The sequence below is a fragment of the Phoca vitulina genome, unplaced genomic scaffold (genome assembly GCF_004348235.1).
Source record: "Phoca vitulina isolate PV1807 unplaced genomic scaffold, GSC_HSeal_1.0 scaffold7, whole genome shotgun sequence".
In the NCBI taxonomy this organism is placed as follows: Eukaryota; Metazoa; Chordata; class Mammalia; order Carnivora; family Phocidae; genus Phoca; species Phoca vitulina.
Window position 1 is genome coordinate 6,725,192 of NW_022589710.1, and position 27,999 is coordinate 6,753,190.

Sequence of the window (27,999 nt, forward strand, 5' to 3'; positions counted from 1 at the left end):
TTAAAGGTAATGTTTGTTTATGACTGAGAGCGCTCACAGTCCTAAGATGGAAATACAGGTACATAAATAATTGCAGTATGCCACATATGATGTATAGTTTTATGTGTCAACCTAGCTAGGCTGCAATACCCAGTTATTTAAATCAAACACTAATGTTACTGTAAAGGTATTTTGTAGATGTGACTAATATCTACAATCAGTTGACTTGAAGTAAGGAGATCACCCTCAATAATCTGGATAGATCTCGTCCAAGGAGTTAAAAGACCTTAAGAGCAAAATGAAGGTTTCCCTGAAGAAGATGAGATTCTGCCTCATGACTGTAGTACCATTTCTTGCCTGAGAGTTTCCATCCTGACAGTCTGCCCTTTGGATTCCAGACTTAACAGCCCCTACAATCACATAAGCCACTTCCCTGAAATAAACTTTTTTTTACATGCCCCCACACATCCCCACCCCCACCAATATTCTACTGGTTTTGTTTCTCTGGAAAACCCTGACTAATACAACATGATAAATGTCACAGCAGAAGTAGGAACACATAAGATAAACAACCTATGGGGTTAGGGAAGATTCCACAGAGGTGATATGGTTGGGCTGAGTCTTGAAGCTATGACACCAGGCAGAGAAGGGAGCACGGTGAGGGGCTATAATGTCATGCAGGTTAGAGGAACCAGGATGGTCAGAAATCCATAGGTTTGAGAAATCATAAAGTGTTCCGGAAAATGCCAAGTATTTCTCCAGGTACACATAGGAAATGGTCAGAAGCTGTCTTCATGAGTCATGCTCTGTTCAGGGGGTGATGGGAAGCACCAGGGAATTTTAAGTAAGAGAGAGACATGATTTGAATTACATTTTAGTAAGATTTTTTTTTTTTTTTTTTAAGTAGGCTCCACACCCAGCATGGAGCCCAATGCAGGGCTTGAACTCACAACCCTGAGATCAAGACCTGAGCTGAGATCAAGAGTCAGACCGCTTAACCAGCTGAGCCACCCAAGCGCTCCAGGGAAGATTACTTTTGTAAGGCAAAGTATGGGAGACAGATAATACCAGTCTTGTATTTCTGCTGTCTCTCTTTATGGAGAGGCAGTTAATGTTATGGAAACTCAAGTAAATTCTATTTTAAATTAATATTTATCGCTGCAATTATAAAGAACACATGGTAGCTGAAGGAGCTGAATGAGTTAATACACTCCATTTAGTGGTTCGTAAATCAAAATTCCATCTAGCAAGCTGAATCTTCACTCTCCACAACCACAGCAATCTGTAGATTTCCAAATGTTCCACCCACCCATAAAGACAGAGGTATGCAAAAGGCAAGGTAACAATCTAACAACACATGGTTTATAAAACTAAACTGTTCAAAAAGCAAAGTTGTCCAGCTAATAATCTAGCACTTTAGGTCCTTTCTTGGTACCTGGTAGAGATACCAAGACTCGTTATACCAGCTTGACCCTTCTGTATGTTGTCTACCCCTTAAACATATTCAATGCCTCCCCTTACCAGAACCTTGCTTCAACAAAGCAATATTCAGAAAACATCAAGAACACTAGACTGTCAGCAAGTATCTAACCAGTAGTAGAAGCCCAAATGTGCTTCTTTGTGCTACCCTCCCCACACTCAATCCCAGCTAAGAAAATGCATCCTAATTTTTAAAACAGAGTTACCACAGCAACAAAGTGAACAGTTAAAAAGCAATGAACTTAATCAATGCAAGTCATTGTTGGAAAGATTATCCCTTGAGACAAATCTCACTGCTAAGATTATTGCTATTTATCTGAAGTGTTTTCTGAAAAGGTAAGAATGACTGACTGAAGGCTTCAAATCAATGAGGTAGGGTTTTTTTTTTTTTCTTTCAATGAGCTAAAGCTCCCAGTAGACCTAAGCTACACTTTTAATAATGACATTAATCGATAACAATTACACCCAAGAGAATGCCAATATAGGTTTTCCAGGAAATCACATAGGGTTTAAAGTGCTATACTTGTAGAAGTAGTCAATATTATGTATTGTAAAACAGAATTTAGGTTGATGTCTTCCTATTTCCCTAGAGCAGAATTTTGGTGCTCCAGACCCAGAAACATTAGCCTAATGTTTCTCAAACATTAATGTACTTATGAATCACCTGGGATCTTGCTAAAATGCAGATTCTGATTCAGCTGGTCTAGGGTAGGGCCTGAGATCTACATTTTTACAAGCGCCCAGGTGATGTCCATGCTGCTGGTCAGCAGACCGCACCTGAGGTAGCAAGATGTCAGCGCATGTTACTGTCCCGTGGAGAGAAAGGGCACACAAAAGGCATGCGTACTAGTGGAGAGATGCTTTACAAAAGAAGGATTTGACCATAAGAGAGATTCTACTTCTAGAATCTCCACCTCAAACTGCCCTCCTTGGAAAATGACTTGAGAAAAATGGCAACACTAAACATATCCTGAGTAGCATTTTCCAAACATATTCCAAGGAACCCCTGTTATCTAGGATATTAATAGGTGATGCCAGAAAAATAAGACTCTAATAGGTGACTCAAGAGTCACATAACTCAGTTAACCAAACACTAAGTACTAATAATGGCTAACATTTGTTAAGCACCTACTACGTGCCAGGCGTTGTTCTAAATATGTGATATGGAATAACTCATTTAATCTTCACGGCAACTTTACGAGGGATAAACTATATAATCATCCCCATTTCACGGATGTGGAGAAGGAAGAAAGGAAGTTAAGTAAGCCAAGAGTCACAGGGCTGGTGAGTGGTGGAGCCAGGGTGCAAACCCCTCCAGGATGCCTCCAGAGCCCTGCCTCCACTCTCTGGAACATGAGCACATTTCAGTGTTGATGGGAAGTGCGAATCACCACAAGCTGATACAAGGACTTGTAAGTGGCCAATGAAGGGGGATATGCAACGGAGAGGAGAGAGGAAAATCTACAAGTTAGGGCAAGATAGGAAAGGAGAACAAGCTGGAGAAAGGAAAAATTAGAAAATGAAAGTAATGTTTGGAGAAAAAACAGCTTTATAAGAGTGTACTGTGAAAACAGAGGCATCACCCACTCAGACTCAGATGCCTGAATGAAGACAGATCTGCTTGGCAAATAAATGCCCAAGAGAGGAAAGCAGGTCAAGTGGTGGATCTCATGGACCACAGGAGGACTTGAACAGTTTACTTGCACCAAATACATGAAAAAGCACTCAAGGACGACAGAGTCATGATTATTCTTATACTAATTACCTAATTTACAGATTATCTATGTCCCCTGCTGGGTCTCTTTCTTCTTCCTACAGGATTGTTTGGATATTTTGCTTCTAATTAGCAACTCTGTAAGACTGAGTAGGGAGAAGAGAAGACTATTAAATCGGGCGGGGGGGGGGGTGATTTTTGTTTGCTTGTTTAGTTTGTTGCTCTTATTTTGGGCTCTAGAAATAGGGTTGGGAGAGGGCATAGGATATGAAACTAATACTGAAAGTGCATTCTTTTTAATCCTAGATTTCAAGGAACCCTCTCTGCCTGGACTTCATGTTGCTAGACCAGTCTGAATTATGTAGTCTGAGCTAGCAAACAGCCGGTGCATTATGCAGAGTATACCTCAGGTCAGGCAGAACTATAAACAAAGTGGCTGTTTGGTTAGATGAGCACTGGGACACTGTTCAGATTGTGCAGACAAGCATTAAAACAAAAACTGACCTCGGAAACTTCTGACGTTCACTGATCCCTAATACAATATATATACAGAGATGCTCATGGAAAATTCTAACACTAGCTTTAAGGAAAAGAAAAACCTCAATTGGAGACAAGGACCTGCCTTTCGGCATCCAGAAATGATCTGATGTGTCAGTGTATTTACAAGTACAGAAATGAAGCTAATTCTTTCAAATGAAACAAGAGGGGTCCCCCTTGGCCTCCAAGACTGCAATGTGTCCCAACAACTGTACTTACTCGTCACCATGCCCTCGCCCTCGCTAGCACTGCAGCCTGATAGGTACTAGGCACATCCATGCGTAGGGTTCTAAGGTGAAGCAATCGAATTTTGTTATGCCAGTACTTCAACCTACATTTACAAACTTTTCAAATATTTTAATTTTATCTAAATGTTTTCCATCAGCATGTTCCTTTTTACAAGAATCCTTTATTGTTCCAAGACACAAATCATATCCCTTTGAATTCCAGATGAAAACATTTTAGGCCTATTTATGATTGTATTTCAATAGGCATGTATACACATGTAAAGCAGCTTCAGTGTTATTTAAAAATACACTTCAATAGGTCTCATTGTGTTGATATTAGCAAGGCACTTAAGAAAATGCTTCCAGGTGGCAGGCACCTGCTCTGGCTTTGAAACCCCAACCTCAAAACCTATAGTCAAGCTCCAAAATGGGGAAGAGCAACAAACTATAGATTTCAGCACCTAGCAGTTTTGGCAGCTCCTTTAGAACTGGTTATTGCCAGCTGGGCATTTTGCCATTTCCTTGAGGCAAAATTAAAGTGGAAGATGCAAGGGTTTTATTGTAATTTTCCACCACATATTTATATCATTATGGGTTTTGTGCTGCTCTAGTCCCCACACAGTCTCACTGAATATCTTCTTATTATGTCCCTGAAATGTGAAGCAAATATAGGATGATGCAGTGAAAACAAGTGGGCACTGTGTATAGTAAATGATTGCTGAAGATAACACTATGCCTATCAGAATGGGCCACATAACTTGCAGGCCCTGTGCAAGATGAAAATGCAGGGCCCTATGTTCAAAAGGCAGAAGAAACGTTCCATTAAAGGTACTATAAAATACCAAGGTTTTCCCTTTCCTCTGCAGTTTCTCTCTCAACCTGCCATGGTATTGTTTATTTGAGAGTCTGCGTGGTGATCCCTCAGCACAGGGTTACCTGCAGAGTGAGTGCACACCTGGGGTACCAGCCTGCATTTGCCCTCAGGTGCACACAAACTGCCCCCCGCCATTGGGTACTGAGTCTCCTCTCCGTCCAGCTGCAGACCAATGCTCTGTGCACCTACTGGGGGAGGGGAAGTCAAGTCAGGGGTCTCCCTTCCCCAAGGCACACCACCCCAACCCATCCCCAGGAGCACTGAAAATCTCTACACAAGGATACATCAGGCACCTAAATTGGGATAAGTGAGAAGTCTACCCCACTGAGGCATCGTTGTGACACTCCAGGATGGGGACAACTGCATCGGTGTCCAGTCCTGAAATGTCCTGGGCTCTTGCTCTAGAGCCCACCCCGTCCCTGCCAGGTACTGAAGGCGGCAGCCGTTGTGGGACAGAGTGTGAAGGAAGAGGCCGGGTCCTTGGGGTCCTAGGAGGTGGGGGAGCAAGCTGTGGAAAGCAGGGGCGGGCTCCATTATCCCAGCAGACTTCACTTACGAAACACAAATTCAAACGTAAAACTAAGGATTTCAAGACAGCAAAGCCAGAGCATTAAATCTTAACTGAACACTCTGGTCACAGGCCCGTGAAGCCAGCCCTGACTCACTAAAAACAGAACAAAACAAAAAAACAAAACAAAACAAAACAAAAAGGCCTGTGGGCCTGTGCTTACTTCTGCAGCATATATACTAAAATTGGACAAGAGACATTAGCGTGACCCCCGCACAAGGATGACACACAAATTCATTATGTGTTTCTGTATTTTTATTTTATAGAACTAAAGACAAATACACAAAGGAGTACACACAAAACTGGGAATATCTGAGTAAAACGGGGAAAGGCGGATTACGTCAATGTGAGTACCCTAGTCGTGATATTATACCACAGTTTTGCAAAATGTTACCATTGGGAGAAACCACATAAACTATATAGGAATGTCTCTGTATTATTTCTTACAACCGTATATTATAATTATCTCAATTTTAAAAACATCCAAGGCTTATTAAATGGACAAAAAACAGCATACAGGCCATCATTACCGAAACTACCTATACCTGGATATGTTCAGAACATTAAACTGAATATAATTTGACTTTGATATGATATAAAAGAACAATTCTTTAAATAACTAGGTCAAATACAAAATCTGTAATCAGCATGTTAACCACACTGTCCATTACCGAGAGGAATGTGCTCAGCTCTATTTCTTGTTAAAACTTCTCTTACCTACTTAAGATAAAATGAAAACACACAAACTAGAAACTATAAAAATACTCTAGAAACCAAAGTGGTCTTTGCAAAAGCATGCCTTTACTCACAAAAGGGGAATAAGTGTGTATTAAGTAGGGCAAAATCAACTTTAAAATGTTAAATTACTGCACCCAGAAAGCTGGCTTGGGTACCACTTACAACTGAAAGTACATATTTGATGCTGGTACAGTTACTTAATTTTTATATACATAAGACAAAACATCTTGCCTGTCAAATGCTAAAAAAAAAAAAAAACAAAAGTATAATAGGGAAAATCTGAATTCTCCAGACTGAGTTCCCAAGGACCTGAGCCAAGTGAGAATTCTTTGTTGCTTTTTAAGACTGTGTATGTGAGCAAATGCCCAAAGGGGATCAATCTTGTCACAGTCCTGGGGGAAAGGGTGTGGTGGTGTCTGTAGGGCCTCAGAGATCAAGACTGCTCAAAGGGCACCTAATTCTACTCAAACTGCATTAAGTAAAATAATCGAAGAGACGCCCTCAACACCACAGAGTCGAACACATTGAAAATACCCTACAGACATTAGCAGTTTATATCAACTATGGCAGCCGGTTCCCATTCTGACCTCTCAAGTGCTTAGCACCAACTCAATATAAATTATGCATCCCATTACTATTTCTTGCTCAGTCAGACGCATTCATAGCCAAGATAAACCCACCTTTGGTTCAAGCCAGGACTTCACAGAGACCTGGAGAACTGATTACACAAAGCAAGAGGTCTGGGATCCAAATTAATGTTGCCGCTGCTAACTCTGTACCTCTGGGTAAAACACTGAGCTGTTCATTAGTAAAACGGAATTTGAATTTCAAAGATAAATGAATATTCATTCACTTTGGGGAATTACATACTAAGGCATTCAAAAAAAATTTGTTGAATGAAAGACTGAATTAATGAATGGATATGTACAGACTTTCCTCCAACCTGGCTTCTTTTTTTTTTCCTCTTCACTAGCTAAATTCCCTTTCAGCTTTATTTCAGAGTTAAAATATTGAAGGAGAAGGGAAGGAACCACAAATAAGACAGCACTTTGCTCATGACCTCGCTTGACTGTATTGTGCGGCACCGCGACAGAATTCCTCGCTGTCAGCACCAGTCAGATGTGGATATGCAGGCGGCTCCAAGTCAGCGTTTGCCAGGTGTGGCAAATTACCCAGTCTTCATCGAGCCAAGCTTGGAGCCCGGCAGCCTAACAAAAAGCACTTAAGAAACCTCCCGAGGCAGGAGAGCAGCGCTGGCTGCCTATCAATGTGTCCTTGCTCGCGGTGCCCTAGTTTTGTCCTGGCTGGCTCGGGTTCCTAGGGATTCCTAGGCTCCCGACTGGGCCAGTGTACTGAGGAACTGGGCTTCTCCCTGTCCCATCCTGGGCCTTCGAGTCCCAACCAGCTTACCCCTGATGTCTGCATGCGCCCTAAGCGCAGTCTGCACACCCGGACTTCGATACTCTTTCTCAAAGGGATATTCAAAACCCTCTCCGCTGGGTGTAGGCTTGGGTCCCAGGCTGGAGGGGCGCCCTCTCAGCGATTCCCTGCCGCCTCCATCGCTGGCACCAACATAAATACCGCTTTGTATCTGCTCGCCACAAAAACCTTGACTCTGTTCTATTCCATCGTTGATTCCTTAGCACTCGAAACTAAGCCAATTATATTTCATGAAGCTGAATGAACTACCATGCAAAAATATTAATGACTAAGCAAAATATAGGTCAAGAGCCAACCTGAATTGTGTGACTATATAGAAGTAGAAAGGATGGCTTAATATTTAAATAAACACCAATCTAAAAGAAGGTGACAAAACGTGTGGTTGAACGTAGATGAACAATGCCAAGTGTTCTGTGTTGTTTCTTAAAAACTAGTTTTCTAAAATGTGTCGTTCAAATCAATGGCCCCTCTAACTCCCCTGCTCTTCTTCCAAGCTCTATTTCAGAGGTTTCTTACCACCTTTAAAGCTAAAAAGCTACTAAAAATGTGCATCAAATGACCCTTTAATTACCACAGTCAACTGCACAGTCCTATAACATTAAATAATTAATCACGACATGGCAAAACTACCATTAGAAGTATCTGAATTATTTAAGCTAAATCAAACATATGGTAATTAGCTATTTCTTTCCAATCCACTAGAACATCATAGTTAACATGAATACCTTTGAGAGTCTCATGATTTATATCCTTCCAACATATTTTCACCTCTCCATTCCAGACATTCAGTCTCAAAATGTCCCTAAGAGGGAAACTGTTGCAAGCAAGAGGTGAAACATAACAACGAGGAAAATCCAAGTACATAATACAAGCCTTTGGCACAAACTGAGGTCTGAATGTGAAAAGAGCAAATGTGGAGAAATTTATTGATAACAACCTAACCATTAATCCAAGTTGTACTTAATTGGAAAGCCTGGAACCATTTACAGAACTATGCAACGGAACATTCACTAAGAATTCAACCTGATGCATCATGTAACATCCACCTATCTGGAGAGTCTCCTCGTCTCAGGGTTCTTCCCAGACTATTAACAATGTATGTACATTAAAAGTCTTTTTAGGGGCGCCTGGGTGGCTCAGTCAGTTAAGCGTCTGCCTTTGGCTCAGGTCATGATCCCAGGGTCCTGGGATCGAGCCCCACATGGAGCTACCTGCTCAGCGGGAAGCCTGCTTCTCCCTCTCCCACTCCCCCTGCTTGTGTTCCCTCTCCCGCTGTGTCTCTCTCTGTTAAATAAATAAATAAAATCTTTAAAAAAATAAAAAATAAAAGTCTTTTTAAAGTGGACTCCTAGTCCACTGACCACTCCGACTGCGATTCTCATACAGCACAACTCCAGACCCCATTTTTATTTCCAGGTAAAGTAAAGAAATTATAAAAGCTCTTAGGTCTACCAGTTTCAATGTGGTGCCAGTGTTCTACATGTTAATAATACTCATTTCTCCATTAACTTAAAAAAAAAAATATTTCTACCTTCAGTGTAGGTACAGGCAAAGGGAAGAATGAATGGAACACAGCCAAGTCAGTAGTTAATCAAAACTCCCCTTGGAAGCTTTTCATCAGCAGTTTATAGGAATCAGCACAGAGAGAAAGACAGAGATCCTGAGCTATCACCACAGCTACTAACCATGTGCCACAATAGAACCATAGTGGTATGGAGTTGGAGTTCATTTTCATTCTTTTTTTTTTTTTTAATATAGTTTACTGTTGCTTACATCTATTGTTATGAAACTTGTAAAACATAATGATAGAAAAATTGTTAGCCATGAACACATTTAAATAATCTGGAAAGTAATCTGTTTTTTAAGTTCTCATCATTCACTGACCAACACATAAACTTCTTTTCATTATCCACTGTAACTGCTTGGGTGATTTCTTTTTCTATTAAATATATATCCTCAGCCATATCATTAATAATCCTGCAGAAGTTTACATTTACTCTGACTTTGCCTTGTGTTAAAAAGGTTGGTTAGGGATTCTTTAGCTTTGCTGACAGTTTTATATTTCAGTGGAGTGTAAAAGTTATTGCTATGGACTGAATGTTTGTGTCCCCACCCCCCACTCCCAAAATTCATATGTTAAAACTCAAATCCCCAGTGTAAGAGATGGGGCCTTTGGGAGGTAATTAGGTCATGAGGGTGGGGCCTTCATGGTAGGATTAGTGCCCTTAGAGGAGAGACAAGAGAGCTTGCCCTTGCTTGCGCTTGTCTTGCAACACAAGATGGCCATCTACAAACCAGGAAGTGGGCTCTCACCAGGCATGGGATCTGTTGCCACCTTGACTATGGGCTTGCCAGCCTCCAGAACGGTGAAACATAAATGTCTGTTGTTTAAGCCACCCACTCCATGGTAATTTGTTATAGCAACCAGATCTAAGATAGTTGTCATTCAGGATATTATGTCCTCAATAAAGTAAATAATCTATTTCATGTAATGCTATGATTATTAAAAATGGTCTCCACATATTGAAATGCCCCCAAAGTCCTGGCAGTCCAAGAGATCGTGTTTTCTCTATTGCTAATTTCCAGTAAAAACTAAATATAAACTACCTGTGACCTACTAGGCTTCAAAAATTACTCAGTTTAACCACATTTAGATAAAAAAGACATCTTAAGGACTGAAGGCTTCAACTAATTTTTCTAAACATACATTTACATACCCTACTTTTATGCTAGCTGGGTGTGTGGTATGTGTGGTGTGTGTGTGTGTGTATGTGTGTTTGAAGAATGAGCCTATATCTCTTAGAAACAGCTTGGAAAATGTGTTTTCTTTCAAGTTTACATACCTGACATCTGTGAAATTTTAAACTAAATTTTAAACTAAATGTTCTTCACAAAAACTATAGAGTAGGGCTTCTAAATCAAAATAAAGTCATGTTATGGGTAAGAAGTCCAGAAGTGAACAAATATAGTTAGCCTTTTAATAATGCCTTCTCTCAATGAAGCTAAAGCACAGAAATGAGTGGCAAACTGATGCATTTCAACTTTTTGAACAGATTAAATTCCAAAAATGTTCAGTTAGGGTCCTCCTACTTCTCTGAGGAGGACTCTCTGAAGAGAGAGCTATGGACTGTTTTCCACTAACATACCACGAGGAAAAGGGATGAGTGTAGTAAGACTGCAGGGGGGAGATATTTGTTTTTATTTAACAAAAGCATACCATTTACTATATTCTAGGCACTATTTTAAGTATTTTACAAACATCAACTCAATAAATCCTCATAACAAATGTATGAGTAGGCACAGTTATATAATTCCCACTTACAGATGAGAATACAGAGGGACACGGAGATGGAATAATGTCCCTGAGACCACATAGCTAGTAAACTGCTTGACCCAACATTTGAGCCCAAGCTCTAAGACTTCAGAGTCCATGCTCTTAATAACTACCTTACTCCCTGCTTCTCCTGGCCACTGCCTCCTTAACTCTTCTCAAAAATTCCACCCAAAAATCCAATAAGAAAGAAAAGACAACATCTTTATTACAGAGGAAAGTAAAAGTGTATAGGTTTGGAGATTTTTTCCTTTTCAGTAAAAGGCAACATAACTATTTTTCACTGAAAAAAAAAAAAAAAAGGACTTCCAAACACAAATGACAAAAACAGCAGGGAAGGAAATTCTATTTTCAAGTTTCTACAAGGTTATCATAAACAACGAAGAGAGAAAAACAAATTAAAGTTTTCAAAAATGGCATTTGACAGGATCTCCCGTCCCTTGCTGCCCACGGCAAGTTGCCCGCACTGTGGACGGTGACTGTGCAGGGCGCCCTAAGGTGTGAACATTAAAGATGACCGTGTTTGGAAAGAAAAAAGCAGCATATTGTAAGCTAATGTAAATGCACAGTAAGGTCTGAATGTTGTGGAAATAAGCCCAGTCTGCTTCTCAATTCATGAGTTTAGCTGAGATGTCAGAACAGATGACAAACAACAACAAACAGAAACACCATACCACACAATTCTCTCCAATAGTGGGGATAAAGATCCATAGCAGCTTATTTAATTTGATGCTAATTTACTTCCTTGTTTAAACATTCTAAATATTTGCTATCTACTAAATATTCATGTATTATGTTTTACCTTGAGGGTTTTATTCTCCAAGGAATTAATTTATAAGCACCTGTAGTATAAAGTACTTTCCTCAAAATAACAGCAAAAATTTTTATTTGAAGACTTAATATCAATTAATTGGTCAGCATAGGGAACTGGAGATAAACTCAATCTTCTTGGCATTTAAAATTTCAAATACTGAGATAGATATTTCATTTGAAATACCATTTTATTTCAAGATAAAACAAAAATTTTATCTGTTCTCCAATACAATTATTTTTGTTTGATTTTGTTATCAATGAAAACCTAAGAGCAGACTTTTTTCCTCACAGTACCAGAAACAGCTTATTTACCAAAAATTGGTTTATTCAATCTGCTTCTTTTGAACATAAACATTTTTGAAGGATCTGCTTTATTTCTGTGTAGTTTCATAAGTAATATTAATTTACTCAAAGAAAATTAAATAACAGTTTTATACAGTAATTATTTATATTAGATGTGGTGATAGACTATTAGTGCAAATCCAATGATTAGTTAAAGAAAAAAAATGATAAAGCAAAATCTACCAATATATCAAACTCCCAAATAAGGAATATCCTATTTAGGAAAGAGTCTAGGTAGAGTATACTGTATTCTTCAAAAGTCAATGCCATAAAGTACAAAGAAAGGCTATGGGAATGTCCACATTAAAGGAGGGTAAAGACATAAACCCACCAAATTCAATACCTGATCCTAGGCTGACTCCTATGGGAGGGGGAAGATGCTCTAAGGGAAGTTACTGAATCAGTTGATAAAACTGTAATACAAATGATAAATTAAAGTATTTATCCATGATAAATTTACTGAGGCTAATAATTATACTCTAGTTGTATAAAAGAATACCCTGTTCTTGGGAAATACATACTACAGTGGATGGATGCAAAGGCTCATGGTATGTAACACACTCAAATGGTTCAGGAGGGGGAAAAAAGCATGAGAATGAGGGGAAGACAAATGGGGTAAAATACTTAGGTGAACCTGGGTAAAAGCCGGAAGACTGATCTTTGCATTATTTTTAGTTTATAAATTCTCTGTGAATTTAAAATAATTCCCAAATAAAAAGTAAAAAAAAAAGGGGGGGGGCAACAATGAAAAACTATATTGACCTGAACCACAAGTATGAATTAAATCCCAGGGATTGAGCTCACTCTTTACAGCACACAGAAAGAGAGTTCCTGAAACTTGCCCTCAAGGTACTGATAACTATGTTGTAGGCTATCACAGACATTCGAGTCTCAAAAGACCTTGGTCCACATGGAGTGGCAGTTATTTCTAAAACTAAGGTCTCCTAAAAGGCACTCCTAACTACACTCCAGTTTCTCAGCCACTATAAACTCACAACGTCCACAATGAGAAGATGAGGAACGTCCACCCACCTTAAACACAACCATTGTAGGATCACAAAGCCACCCCAGATCAGCCCTGGAAATAAGGTTCATCCACACCACCAAGTCTACAACTCTAGTAGTCTGACTCAGTGAATATTTACTTAGTGCCTACTATGTGCAGGCACTGGACTATATGGTAGGAAGAGAAAATGAATATGCTTTGGCACTAATCTTAAGGAACTTACAATCTAAGGAGAAAAAAGACATAATTCCGTAATTACAATATCATCTATGAAATGTTGCTGTAATAAAGGTGTATATGGAGTGTCTGAGAAGGTCTCAGTGAATAGTTAAGCCTCATTCAGTTTTTCAATAATCAATTACTGTGTGTCAGGGAAAGGAACCTTAAGAATGAGTAAGTGCTCAAGAATGTGTAGCTTGAGAGCGCCTGGGTGGCTCAGACGTTAAGCGTCTGCTTTCGGCTCAGGTCATGATCCCAGGGTCCTAGGATCGAGTCCCGCATAGGGCTCCTTTCTCAGTGAGGAGCATGTTTCTCCCTCTGCCCCTCCCCCTGCTTGTGTTCCCTTTCTCACTGTTTCTCTCTCTGTCAAATAAATAAAATCTTAAAAAAAAAAAAAAAGAATGTGTAGCTTGAGAAGATAGTTAAGAATAGATATTTAAAGATGATCATAAAGAAAATAAGCTAAGAGAAGGAAGAAGAATGAGAGGACAGAATTATATGGTAACCACCATTACACGGTACTTGTATATGGGTCAGACACCCAGTGACCACAGTTCAACCAACATGCAATACACATTCACTATGGTGTTTACGTACCAGATGTTTTGCTACATCCTGATTATTATACTGGCACCAATCTTCTACTATATCCAAATAAGATGGTGACTTTTAAGTGTGGATACAGTTCAAGTTAAGTTCTCATTCTATACACTCTTGCCTACACACTGAACTACAAAATTAAACAGAGGACTTCATTTTAAAAGGAAGCATAATCATGGACACACTAGAGCCTCGATAGCCATTTAAGGCTTATAAAGCAACACAAAGAAAAAAGGTTCACAAACTCATTCTTGAACACTAATCTTCAACCCTTCTTTTAAAAATTACTGATGAAAAAACATTAAAACAAACCATGGTTCAAATAATGCAAATAATTCAACACAGCAATGCCAAGTGACTCTGGATTAAACAATGAGCCTCCTCCCCATGGAATGCCTGCAGATCTCATGTGAGAGCATGTGTGCATGCACACACACACACACACACACACACGACCTCCTCAAACACGGACTTCATAGTCATAGCAGCCTTTTAAACATGTTGCATTTATCCCCCACAGTAACCACCAGTTTCATGCAATCATCTATCCTCTCACAGAAATGGTGATACCTATCCTAGTAACTCAGCATAGCAACCAGGTTTTACAACTAACTCCATGAACCAATTTACTCTCTACACAATTTTTTTTTCTTTTTAAATTTCATGATTAATGTATTACCCGGATCTTCAATGTTTTTGGCCCCCCAGGTCACCACAGAAAGCAATCTGTTTTTCTCGTACAATCTTTTGAATAAATAATACCCAGTCATCTGACTGCAAGTATTCATTACACATGAGCTATAGAAAATAATCGGTCACAGATCAAGTTTAGTAGCTTCAAAACAAATGACGCAGGTATGATTTATACAGAATTCTTCAAGTGGCTCACCAGAAATGATCTGAATTTTGTCCTATGCACGTTATACAACCTTCTTTTTCATTTTGTGAATATTTATCTTGGGCCAATATTCACTTTATGCCTTTCTAACTCAGCAAATAAAGGCTCAGATCCAAAATGGTTTTGCCATTGGTCTAGCATGTTAATAGAGCAATAATTATTTTAGTGCTTCAATCTGGTCAAAAGATGACCTTATGATGAACCTCCTGTAAGAGAAACAGCATTGTTTATAAATAAAATCTCATGCAGAGAGATCCTTAGCTTCCAAAGGAAGAAAGCAATCACTATGTTTGCAGGCAGTTAATGTTCTGCCCTTTACTTTAGGTACGTAATATCTACATTTTCATCAACATTTTTTAAAATGTTGCTCTAAGTACAGAATCCTGGGTTTTGTTCATGCATATCTGGAAACTATTCTGTTTAGGGAATATCCCACAAGCAGCGAGGATGCAAAAAGGACATTCTTTATGGATTCTTGCTACTAAGAAAATACTCCCACAGTTCTTGGTTCAGTCCCACCACTGTCTTAAAGGAGCATCTAACTAAAGAAGAGCTGGAAATTTCTGTGAAGAATCAAGATATCTATACACACCTAAGGAAAATTTAAAGTTATGTCAAAAGTAAATTATACAAAAGACTAACCCAAGATTGAAAATGGTGCACTCCAGGTTTAAAAATCACATTTGAATTCAAATAGACTTGAATTCCCAGATATACAGGCCAGATAACCTTGGACAAGTTACTTGACTTTGCCAAGAATCCAGATGGAAATAATTGAATATAATATGTGAAAAACTGAGCCTCGCACTTGGTAACCCATAGGCACTCATTAAATATGACCTTCCATCTTGACTTTCCATTTTGATACCGTCAGTGACAATCCATTAAGGAATTCCATAATTTTTCATTATGTAAGTGTGTGGTTTGCATTTCAATGATTACCTGCCGTTCTGTAAACAAAGAATATCACAAGTATCCCATTTTGATACATGGTAACTACCAAAAGTGGACTCATAAGCTATTTTTAATGTTAGTTATTTCCATAGCCTATGTTTTCATAGAAAAATGCAAAAAAAAAAAAAAACATTCAAATGTGAACATATTTTTTAGAAGATTTTATTTATTTATTTGCAAGAGAGAGAGCACACACACGAGAGGGGAGAGGGGCAGAGGGAGAGGGAGAAGCAGACTCCCCTCTGAGGAGGGAGCCCGATGTGATGCCCGGCGGGATCCTGGGATCCCAGGATCATGACCTGAGCTGAAGGCAGATGCTTAACTGACTGAACCATGCAGGCACCCCTCAGATGTGAACATATTAAAGTACACATGTGATTAAAGATGTAAATAAGGCTCATAATTTCAAAATACCCAAGGTCTTCATCCCATCAGACTGATTGATACAAATGACAAAATCACTGAATGAATACCATATTACCACTTCTTTTGTACTACCCTAGTCAACTAAATCAAATACAAACACTCTTTAGTGGGACACTGTCCCTATTATATAACCCAAGAGCTGACATAAAAAAGAACCCAAGAGCTGACAAGTCCACCTTTGTATTCTTTAGTAATAGGTCAGAGGACAGAAATATTAATATGAGAGCATTATAAAATTATTGATGGAAGGGGGGGAAGATTTATGGTTTTTGATTCCCAATTGTAAATATCCCAAAATATTATATTCACATTAATACACATTTTTCATCTTAATGATGAATAGCCACCTGCTGAAGTCAAAAAAACAGGAGCCCACTTTTAATTGGAAACAGCAAGATTGTGTGTATTTTCCATTGTGTATTTTGGCTCTCCAAATGTTCAATTTGAGAACTCTGAGGTTAAGCCTTAGAAACTCCCCCAGTTCTTCATAAACTGACACATTCCTCAAACACACACTGCATGCATTCAGTATAATCAGAATGCGCACAGTTGGAATGCCAGGCTTGAGGCCTTTGCATTTTTTAATCAGTTTGTGTGAATTTTAAGTGAGTTATCAGCTATGCTGATGGTGCAGCAATTCTGTATTTGGAAAGTTTTTAAATGGAAGTAATAGGATCTGAATGTTTTAATGTTCCTTTATTCATTTCAGAGAAACAGCCTCTGTCACACTTGCTACCTTCTGCCAAAGTCTACAAGGATCAAACTTAGTGGTAGCAGACTAAGCTAAATAATGTTTTGTCCAAGTTTCCAAAACAAGCTTTCACAATTTTCCATTTATGAAAATTAAAGGTAGGAGCTATATTTTATCATTTTGAACAACCAAAATAATTTAAAAAATAAACTTGATTCTTAACTCTTCCATCCCCCTTCAAAACTCTAACCACCATTATTTTAAGTAGCACCAGCACATGGTGAGGTCCCTTCCCTTCCCTACTACATGAGCTCTATCAACGGGAAATCAATTTAGTAGAGTCAATTCTCATTTTCTGTTCAGGGCCTTATACAAATAATCAGGCACAATGTTAGTCTCTCCAATTATAATCCATGTATCAAATGACTTGTCAAAATGTTACCTGAAAAACAAACAACTTGACTAACCCAACAGACTACATTCCCATTCAAGAAATGTATTCACCATACTATGAAATTATTCTATCAAAAACCGTTGAGTATCTTCTTTAACTGGTTGCCATTCTAGGTGACGTGGGGACAGTTATACAATCAGCCATATAAAAATCACTAGGTAGATAATTTAGGATGTATCTTGCCTTTTTGTTTGTTCGTTTTAATTTGTGAGCCTTGTGGCTACAAACATCCCAGCATTTGTCAGTATTGATGACAACATATTATTTAGTCCAACTGGACACTAACTCAGTAATCAATTCAGTATGTCAGTACATACTGAAAAGTCAGAGAATTAATGCCCTCGACAGGGGACCTTTCAGATTAATGCTGTATCCCATGGGAGGATTGGAATATTCATGTTTTAAAATTTTATGAAGTATGAGAATCTTCCAAAAAGAGATAATACTTTTTGTTCTAAAATCTAGTGGGTCTCCAGTTTTCTTTAATGAGGAATCAAAGATAAATGTTCTTTTCTGGGTTTCAGAAGAGTTCTTCTCAAATTACACATGCCAATAAATGTCATGGGTGCTTCCTGGTGAAATAAAACATATCCAAAGGGGAATATAATTTATAAAAGGATCAACCTAAGTATTTTAAACAAAACTTCTAATTTGGAGGGGAAAGAAAAGGTTTGTTTGTATGTCTCTTTGTTGTTTCTAGCTACTCTTGATACAAGAAGCCTTTTAAGGAATTACCCTTAGGCACGAAACCTACCATAACGTATTTCTCTACTAACACAGAAACCTCACATTTACGAAAAATAGAAACTTGTTCAAGTTCAGACGATTTCCTCACTTAAATCCTAGCTTTATGCCTACTTTGAACCAGATGTTGTTCCTAGTCACATGCTACTTTTCTTTTTTATTTCACTGAGGTCATATTTACTGCTAAAACATTTCTTTTAAACTTGCGTTTGCATATCAGAGAAAATAAACAAAACACAAAAATGAAAGACAACTGATTCACTTATTTCCTTTAGGCTGACAGATTTCACAGAAAGTGCTTTTGTAATAAAAAAAATATTAATGAAGTAGTAATGTTTTGTGCAGACATTTGCTCCTCGTCTACTTCATTTATAAATACATTTTAATGAGGTAATAGAGACTACACAGATCTGCAAGTGTTCCTTTTTCTTACATTTGTTCTGAATTCAAAGATTAGAAACAGCTAATCTGCCACATTTTGGGGGCTGGTTTATGAATACAGCATTTAAAGCACATTGTTCGAGCATCTGGAAAGCTAACATCTCATAAATAGCCCATCCTCCCAAACATATGATTAGACAATAAGGGTAATCTGAAATTGTTTAAAATCAGTAGCCATAAAGTAGATACAGTGTACTACAAATTGTCCCTCCCTCCTTCCCCACTCTCCACCCCAGAGCCTGCATTGAAACATGCCTGAATGGGCCTTCCTTTGCCAAGAAGACATTCAGAGTGGAGTTTGTCTTTGTACAATTAAATTATGCACATTGTCAAATCTTCTCATTTAAGAAATCTATATTTTACTGAATTATATTTGAGAATTAAGTCAGGTCTACCCTGGAAGTAGTCTATGTCTCCATTCTCATGTTACATAATTAAATACTGTTTTCTCAATAAAATAGTTTTTCACTCTTCCTCAAGTGAGTATATATTTAACCATAACAATCAGCAGACTTAATAAAGGACCTGGTTCAAGTACAGTCTCCCTTCTGATAGACCTTCTGATAGGAAAAAAAAAAAAAATCACATATAACACATTTAAAATCTTTCCTTATTTCACATATATAAGTATATATTTTCTTCCTTTCCAGATTAAAAACTGCATATAACTGACATTTAGAAAAAGTATAACCATCTTATTTTATATAAGACATGAGTCCCTGGGAGTCATAAATACAACAAGTCTATTGTAATATCCTGGAAAAACTTATCTAAAAGAAGTCTCTAAAGAGGAAAATAATCTTTATGATTAAAGTATCCATCCCATAATTGATCTGTGTCATGAATTTCAGCAGTCATGTCTGTAGTTACTTAGATTTATTGAGCAATGAGATCTGTCTGGGACAGAGCTAAGCGCTCTACATGAATTACTGCATATATTCTTTAAAATAACCCTATTAAATAGGTACTACTATTCGTCCCATTTTACAGATGAGTAAACTAGGACAAAGAACGTTTCCAAAATAGGCCTAATGTCACACCGCTACAAAGCTCATAAAATTTTTAAGTTTGGACAAAACATTTAAGATGGCCTAATAATAACATCTTGTTTTGGATATAAGCCAAACTAAGTTAAGCAAATAGCAGAACAAGACCCTAAACCTAGTTTTTTTCTCATTCACAGTTTAGTAGTCATTCACATTTTTTTAAATTTCTTATTCTATATAGGAGTTTTTACTTTTAAATCTTAATTTTAATTTTAAATTTTAATCTTTTGTGTTCCCCATTTGTGACCAACCCTTCCTCAATCTGTTCTGTGTTCTTCCAGCCCATGCTTTAATCAGTCTCTGATGACTTCATAATCACTTATTGTAAGTGTTCATAACTGACACAGGTGGAATTATTTTTTATTTATGTGCACCTTCTACACTATCAGTATGTTGCTTCGTCACTCGAAAGTATGCTTGAGGGAATTTGTCCTTGTGACATATGTATGTATATCTAGGCCATTATTTTTCATTTCTAGTTATATCCATCCAATGAACATACCATATTATTATATGAATTATTCTTGTTTTTCATCATAGCAAAGTTACAGTGAACATATTTGAACATGTCTCTTTGGGCTTATGTGCAGAAACGGCTGACTCAGTGTATATGTCCAGCATCACTAGACATGGCCAAATACTTTTCCGAAAGAACTGTACCAATGCACACTTTACCCACTATACAGACAGTCAGCCCCACCCAACTCCCCTGCCAATTCTTCTCTAATGCATAATATTGTCTAAACTCTTAAATTTTGTTAGTGGACTTGAAGTGGTTTTCTCTTTCTTATTTAACGCATTTTCCTGAATACCAGTATATTGTTTAGATTTCCTTGTCTTTAAATTTATTTATCATTCACCCATTCCTCCATTGGCTTATTTGCATTTTTCTTATTGATTTTGTAAAATATCAAACAAATATTGATTTGTTATATATGTTGTTTTCTCTCAAACTAACTTGGCTTTTAGCTTTTTTCATAGTTTCCATTATTATACACAAATTTTAATTTGGGGATAGTAAAGTTTATCTGTTTTTTTTTTTCTTGATTAGCACAATACATTCAAATTGATATGAGCACGTATATTTTTCATCCAAAATTTTTAGAAATGGCACCCTCATTCTTTGCTCAAAGAAAATTAAGAGAACAAGAACTGGACTTTCCTTCTCTGCACTGAGCAAAATGACCCTTAAAGTGACTATTTAAATCCTTGGTTACTATCAATAAAATTCAGAATTCATCAACTCATTTTTAAGTGGAATTATCTTTTCATTTTATATCATTTTAAGTAAAAATATTTAAATATTTACATTTTTATTAAAGTAACATCATCCATCTTAACAAGGATCCCAAAACTTATATGATTGTACATTTTATCAACTGGCCAATCTGTGGTATTTTATTTTAGCCCCTGTTTGTACCTGGGTATCATACTTTGTATATGCTTTCTTCTTTCTTTGGAGTCAATTTTTCTTATTACCGAGTTAACCTACACTTTTAAACTTTCGGAGAATTTGGAAATACAAAATTATGTACAACTGAGGAATATTATACAAGAGAAGATTTTACAAGGACAAAATCTATTTTTCCCTATAACTCATTATAAAATATTTATTTTTTAAAATACATCTCAAAAGTATAGAGTTTGAAAACAATCCATTTTTGAAAGTCAGTCCCTGATGAATGCCTTCCCTATCCCGCATTATTCTTGTGGATACCATGTGGATGAGTAAACAGTACCTAAAGTTGTCCTACATATCTAACACCCTGCCAAATTAGTTGTATGACTACAGGTAAGTCACTGAATCTCATTTTCCTTTTATGTAAATTAATATATTAAGCAAAATGATCTCCAAAATTCTACCCCTTTAAAGTCTGCTACTCGTACCTATACACACAATTCTTAAGGGCCTACACATCAGCTATGAAACTAAAATTTCATTGTAACATGCAGCTGCCCAAAGTGGGATGGGCAACTTCCTTTCTTCAATACAGCTACTGAAATAAAAAGCATTACTCACCAACCAGAGGCAGTGTGCCTCAGAGGAAATGGATTCTGATGATGTCAGGTATTTATTGTTGCTTCCAGAGCAGACAGCATTGAACACCCTTTCTTTCCCCATCAAGTAGGAAACATTTTGGTATAAGAAATGTGTAATATAGGATTCTACTTTACAACTGACCACATACCCATTTTCTGAGTTATCTCTGAAAGAACTTTACTTTAGTTGCTTTATCTTCCTATACATCGAAATTGCTATTTGTTGAATTCTATCAATTTCAATTTCATATATAAAAAAGCAATCCCTTTTACTCCTCTATTTTCTACCCATCAGCCCCATTACTGAATACATAGTAGTGAATCTGAAAAAAAGAAAAAGAGAAACTCTCAAGAGAGTAGCTATTCAAACCTCTTAAGGCAAAATGCAGAGCAAAGGAAGACAGCTGTCTTCTAAAGAGCATGTCCTTCTCCGTCTTCCCTTGAGAGAGAGCCTCTCTATCCATTTCCTACAGCAGTAGACCTATTCTTCCTTTGAAAAGTAGTGATATGGGTTTTAATATTAAATTGCATGTGTTCATAAAACTTGAATTTGTTTTAAACTACACAAATACTTTCAAGCAGGGTTTCTCAGTTAAAAAAAAAAAACAACAATGAGTTTCATCAAACTGGATCTGCTAGAGACAGAAGCTGTCAGCTGTTCATTGTTCTGGTTGGGAGAACTCATAAATCCAGGTTGTGAGCTGGGCAAAAAGATAGCTGTACCATTTATCTAGTTTGTTCGTGGTGACATACTGTTGTCTAAATTTTCTTGTTTTGTTTGAAGTAGAGGCCTGATTTTTTTTTTTTTTTTTTTTTTTTTTTAAAGATTTTATTTATTTATTTGAGAGAGCGAGAATGAGAGAGAGAGAGCATATGAGAGGGAGGAGGGTCAGAGGGAGAAGCAGACTCCCCGCCGAGCAGGGAGCCTGATGCGGGACTCGATCCCGGGACTCCAGGATCATGACCTGAGCCGAAGGCAGTCGCTTAACCAACTGAGCCACCCAGGCGCCCCGAGGCCTGATTTTTTTAAGTGATTTTTTTCCCTTTTAAAATAATTCTGTCTAGTTTCTTTCACATAGCACACACATCGCTTGGATTTCAATAAAATATTTCTTTTTCTTTGACATTAGTCTTCACATATAACTAAGTTCTTGGTTTCACTAGCCCTAAATCTTAGAACAAAGCAGATTAACGAAAGCATGCTCTTAATTATTTAATGCTTGGTTTTCCCAGTTTATTGATAATCAGAGAATGAATTTTCTCCCAGTGCTTTTGTTTTCTGTTTCACTAAATATTAGTGGCATTGTCTTGTAACATATTTATTAAAACAGCAGTAACAAAAATAAGTTACTAACATTATGAGGCAATTATTATGTGCTACGTACTTCCCTATCCATTTTACGAGGATTATCTCATTAATGCTCATACATCCTATGAAGTAAACATTATCTCCATTTTAGGAAGGAGGAAACTGACTCACATCTGTTAAGTAATTAGACAAAGGTCATACGACTAAAGGTGGTGGAGCTAAGATCTACATTCAGGCAGAGGATTCCAAACTCAATGCTTTTAAATGCTATTCATTACTACCTCCTATTACGTGATGCTGCACTAAGACTGGTTTTCTTTTCCCTCTGAAGAACTAGCTTATCCTTCTCATTTATGAGTTTACAATCTGATAAATTAAAATGAACATATAAAGAAATATAAACAAATATAGAGACACCAACCAACAAGTACATTTGATTAGAAATGTGTCATGTACTCATGTTGTGAATGGTGTCCCAGCGCACTGAAAAAAAATAAATTTATTTTATACAAATACCAGAGCAGTTAAAGAAAATGAAAAGATCAAAACTATTCATTGCTATGACTCAGCAACTTGATTGTGCTGATGACCATAATAATAATTTCCATCACATACTCTATTTCCTGCCTTCGCTGGCTTGAATAACTGAAAACTGGATAACACATTCTGCTTTTGCCTTTTTTACTGGGTGAAAAATCTTAGAATTACACAGTACAGTTTACCTCTACAGGTATAACAGTGTAAATTCAAGAAACTGGTTATTTTAGACCAACTTTGATCAAAAATTGGCTACTTCTCCTTCAAAGACTCATTTCCTCAATCGCACTGACCAGACTCTGTAAGTTTGTTTCCTCTAGGCTTTGCATTTGAACAAATTACTTAAAAATGCAGATAAAACCAGTAACAGGGATGCGTGGGTGGCTCAGTCAGTTAAGCGTCTGCCTTTGGCTCAGATCATGATCCCAGGGTCCTGGGATCGAGCCCCGCATCGGGCTCCCTGCTCAGCGGGGAGCCTGCTTCTCCCTCTCCCTCTGCCGCTCCCCCCGCTTGTGCTCTCTCTCTCTGACAAATAAATAAATAAAATCTTAAAAAAAAAAATAACATATTCTTCCTGAGGCCCAGGATACTTTTCATAGTTCATGCAATCATAAATCCAACAAAGCATTAAAAATTAAAATGTGTAATAAATATCACTTGAAAGATATGAACTAAGTACCAAGGGAGAACAGGAGAGAGGACTTCTTCGATGACACAATCCAGACGGGTTTCATTGAGAAGGTGGTTATTATGGCAGGTTTTCCCTCCAGCATGGTTAAAATGAAACAGCCAGAGGGAAGAGGACATTTGAAAAACAAGGGAGTGTGCCTGGAAACATCCAGCACACCTCGCCAGCTGGGAAATAAAGGTGTGTGGACTGTCAGCCTGAGGTTTTGGCACTCTATTTGCTAAACCTTGAGGAATCACTGACGATTTTAAACGATTCAGTCTTAAGTCAAGAGACGTGAACTAGGAAAATTACTATGGTAATTGAGAGTAGGATGGAGCCCAGGGAGGTTTATTACAAGGTTAGAGGCTGAAAAAGCGGTCACTGGTACTGAAAACCCTGAAGGACGATTAAGTGATGTTGCAGACGTAGAGGTCAAGAATGACAGTTGGCAAGAGGTCAAACCACACTACTGAAGGTGAGTAGCGGCGGTTGGCATAAAGTAGAAGGTTGCAACTGCAGAGAGGAGCTGCTGAGAAATCACATAACCAAAGTCTGGACTCGGCTGTTGGTTGTCAGGTTTGCCAATGCCTCCTTCGTGTCCTCATTCAGACACAGCAAGGACAGCAGCCTCCCTGGAGAGAGCTCTGAGAGAAACACTAGGGTCATCAGAGGATCCAGCGTTCAGCTAGGGGAGCAAGCCAGAATTGTGAAGGCCCTGTGGGGTGAGCAGTGGAACATGCATTCCTCATGGACGATGTAAAGACCAAGAGGTAGCAAGGCCAGAGCTGATGAGCAATCTTTGGTGAGGATGAAGTTTAGGAGAGAGGAAAATCAGAGGAAACAATGGCAGGCCACATAATTCCACAAAGTATTCCTAAAAATCAAAATAAAGTGGAAACATTGACCTATCACCAGGATGGTTAGCTTAGCTTCTGGTTCTAAGTGTAATTAAAATGATTCCATCCAGTACCTTACCCAATAAAAAGTCTTTATGTCCATGGCTGGATTTAGACCTTACGTGGTCCTAAAAACTGAAAGAAAAAAAAAAAAAAATCATGCACTTCCACAGCATCAGTAATTCCAATAAGTACACAAACTGTAAAAGAAGTGAAAGGCAACTAAGCACCCTTTTTTCTTATGGTGACTAAAGTGTTCTTTTTCTTTTAAGATTTCAAAATTAAATTACTTCCAAAACTAAAAGAAGAACAAAAACAAACAAAAACCACTATTCATAGGTCTCCCTGCTTTGCTGTAGCCTGAAGGACGGGGTTGGTCTACCTTTAAAAATATGTAATTTGGTTCACAACACATAAACCATTGCACTTTCAATCAACTGCTTCTAATAAGTATCAGCCATTAGCACTAAGGATTTTTTTTTTTAAGATATTATTTTTTTGACAGAGACACAGAGAGAGAGGGAACACAAGCAGGGGGAGTGGGAGAGGGAGAAGCAGGCTTCCTGCAGAGCTGGGAGCTCGAGGCAGGGCTCGATCCCAGGACCCTGGGATCATGATCTGAGCCGAAGGCAGATACCCAACCGACTGAGCCACCCGGGCGCCCCAGCACTAAGGATGTTTATTCAGCTTTCTTTCTATGTATTTAGAAAAGCTTAATATTTAACACTATAAAAGTAGAGAGGTAATCAAATTCATTTGTATGAACCTTTAAGTAACTAAAAACCTACTTTCAAGAAAGACAAATTATGATGAAATACAGTGACATAAAATATTCATTTTAAATGGGCACTTATAACCTATGGCTTTGTCAGGTATAAATTTAGTACAAGGGAGCCTGCTTCTCCCTCTCCCTCTGCCTGCTGCCTGCCTGCCTGCCTACTTGTGCTCTCTCTCTCTCTCTCTCTGTCAAATAAATAAATAAAATCTAAAAAAAAAAAAAAAACAGATCATATCTTTATGGTGAGCTTCAATTATCCACTAAACTCTAATACTCTAGCTCCTCAAACAATGAAAACAATCAACAGTACTCTTACTGAAAAATCTTGAGGAGACAACAGATCTATGAAATTGCTTCTCAAATTTGAAAAGTGTTGCTAAAATGTGGGAAAGTCAAAATGTGTGGGACTGCTTCTTCCTTGAGTCCTAATTTATTCAACTGTTTTAGACACAGGTTTCCTCTTTTTTTTTTTGTTAACAATTTACTACAGTTTCATGTTTCCTAAGAAATGAAAATTGCAGTGCTGAATGAACAACTTGTAAAGCTAAAAACAAAAAACAACAACAACAAAAAACAAACCTTTAAAAAGAGCTGCAAAATTACATTATTTTACTGAAGTTCAACATTTGGAAAATATTTAGATAAACTTCGAACACAAGACAATGTGATCAAGGGGCGCCTGGGTGGCTCAGTCAATTAAGCATCCAACTCTTGATTTCAGCTCAGGTCATGATCTCAGGGTTGTGGGATCGAGTCTCGTGTCAGGCTTTGCACTCAGTGGGAGTCTGCTTGAGATTCTCTCTCTCCCTCTCCCCCGACCCCTCTCCCTGCTTGTGCTCTCTCTAAATAAATACATAAAATCTTAAAAAAAAAGACAATGTGATCAAGATCACTGCAGAATTCCAAAAATATGAGTAAATGAAAGATAGCATATGATTTTGATAGTATGTGATTCAGAAAGTGTCACATTTTACATAGCAACATATTTTGCTAAATTGATAAAGTAATACAATTGCAAAAAAAATCAAAATCAAAAAAGAATCAAAACCACTATCTATAAGGCACCTATAGTTCAACTTATAAGGCACAGTACAACAGAAATATATATATATAATGAAATACTATTCAGCCATAAAAAAGAATGAAATCTTGCCATTTGCAACAACATGAATGGAGCTAGGGAATATAATGCTAAGCGAAATAAGTCAGTCTGAGAAAGACATATGATTTCCATATGATTTCACTCATAGGGGGAATTTAAGAAACAAAACAAACAAGGGGAAAAAAATAAGAGAGAGAGACAGACATAAGAAACAGACTCTTAATTACAAAGAACAAACTGATGGATACCAGAGGGGAGGTGGGTGGGCAGGGGTAATGGCTGAAACAGGTGATGGGGATTTAAGGAGTGCACTTGCGATGAGCACTGGTTGATGTATGGAAGTGTTGAATTACTATACTGTACACCTGAAACTAACATAACATTGTATGTTAACTAACTGGAATTAAAATAAAAACTTGGGTTACCTGGGTGGCTCAGTGGTTAAGCGTCTGCCTTCGGCTCAGGTCATGATCCCAGGGTCCTGGGATCGAGTCCTGCATCAGGCTCCCTGCTCAGCAGACAGCCTGCTTCTCCCTCTCTCTCTCTGCCTTCCTCTCTACCTACTTGTGCTATCTCTCTGTCAAATAAATAAAATCTTTAAAAATAAATAAATATTTAATGAAAAAAATAAAAACTTAAAATTAAAAAAATACTCCCAAACAAGCTATGCATTGTTATTAATATTTGATAAGGAGCAGACCAATATCTTGCTTAAAATTTATCATCTAGAATAAGATGTTGATAAATCTAGTAACAGATCAGAATGTTATATTAGAATATTAAATATAAATGATAACTGGAAGATGCAAATGGATTTCAAATAAAATATGAAATAAAATCTTAAATTTAAGGAAATATGATATACATGTTTCATATAACCAATAAAGTGGCATATTTTTCAACATCTAAGTAGTGATAGTTGTTGGTAATATTTATTCATTAATTATAATACTAAATCAATATTTACTGATGTCTGGCATCCTTCTAAGCTCTGAGGATACAGAAAAACAAGACAAATCCCTGACTTATGGAGCTTACATTTTAGTGTGGGGCACAACTGACAAATAAATATAAAAGCAAATTGCAGGTGGCGATAAGTGCTACAAGGAAAATAAAACTGGTGGGGGAAAAAAAAATTCAAGCATG

At 37.6% G+C, this 27,999-nt stretch overlaps 1 protein-coding gene and 1 non-coding gene across 6 annotated transcripts in view; one reads left to right on the forward strand and one right to left on the reverse strand.

Annotated features, from left to right (window-relative positions):
- PRKD1 (protein kinase D1) overlaps window positions 1-27,999 on the reverse strand; it is a 317,005-nt gene that overhangs the window by 214,559 nt on the left and 74,447 nt on the right. The window lies entirely within an intron of this gene.
- LOC116633367 lies at window positions 5,534-5,634 on the forward strand. The gene has a single exon (XR_004299655.1). It is a non-coding gene; the product is annotated as a U6 spliceosomal RNA (small nuclear RNA).